Source organism: Penaeus monodon, chromosome 15 (genome assembly GCF_015228065.2).
Source record: "Penaeus monodon isolate SGIC_2016 chromosome 15, NSTDA_Pmon_1, whole genome shotgun sequence".
Lineage (NCBI taxonomy): Eukaryota > Metazoa > Arthropoda > Malacostraca > Decapoda > Penaeidae > Penaeus > Penaeus monodon.
In genome coordinates this window covers 27920924-27921200 of record NC_051400.1, presented here as the reverse complement: position 1 = coordinate 27921200, position 277 = coordinate 27920924, and the positions used below count along the sequence as shown (strand labels likewise).

The 277-nt window shown below is 35.7% G+C and overlaps 1 protein-coding gene across 1 annotated transcript in view; it reads left to right on the top strand.

Moving 5' to 3' along the window:
• LOC119582293 overlaps positions 1–277 on the top strand; it is an 18006-nt gene that overhangs the window by 16204 nt on the left and 1525 nt on the right. The gene's annotated exons all lie outside the window — the stretch shown is intronic.

Genomic DNA, 277 nt, shown 5'->3' with positions numbered 1-277 from the left:
AACTATTATTCAGCAGTTTCGAGAAATCGGAGGTTATGCACCAGTGCTTTGCAAGCAAAGGACAAGGGGGTTGGGGTAAATGGGTAATTCGGCAGTTAATGGTTGGAGATTGTTCTACTGTTTTCATTCTGGTGGGCTATTTTTTTTTTAACAATGATGATTTAACTCATTTGAAAAATTTTGGTGTAGTCACAACAGCTTCTTGACATCAGAACAAAGTGACAGAAAAATACATTTTGCATATATCAAAAACAATTAACTTTTGTGTGTTGAGGTC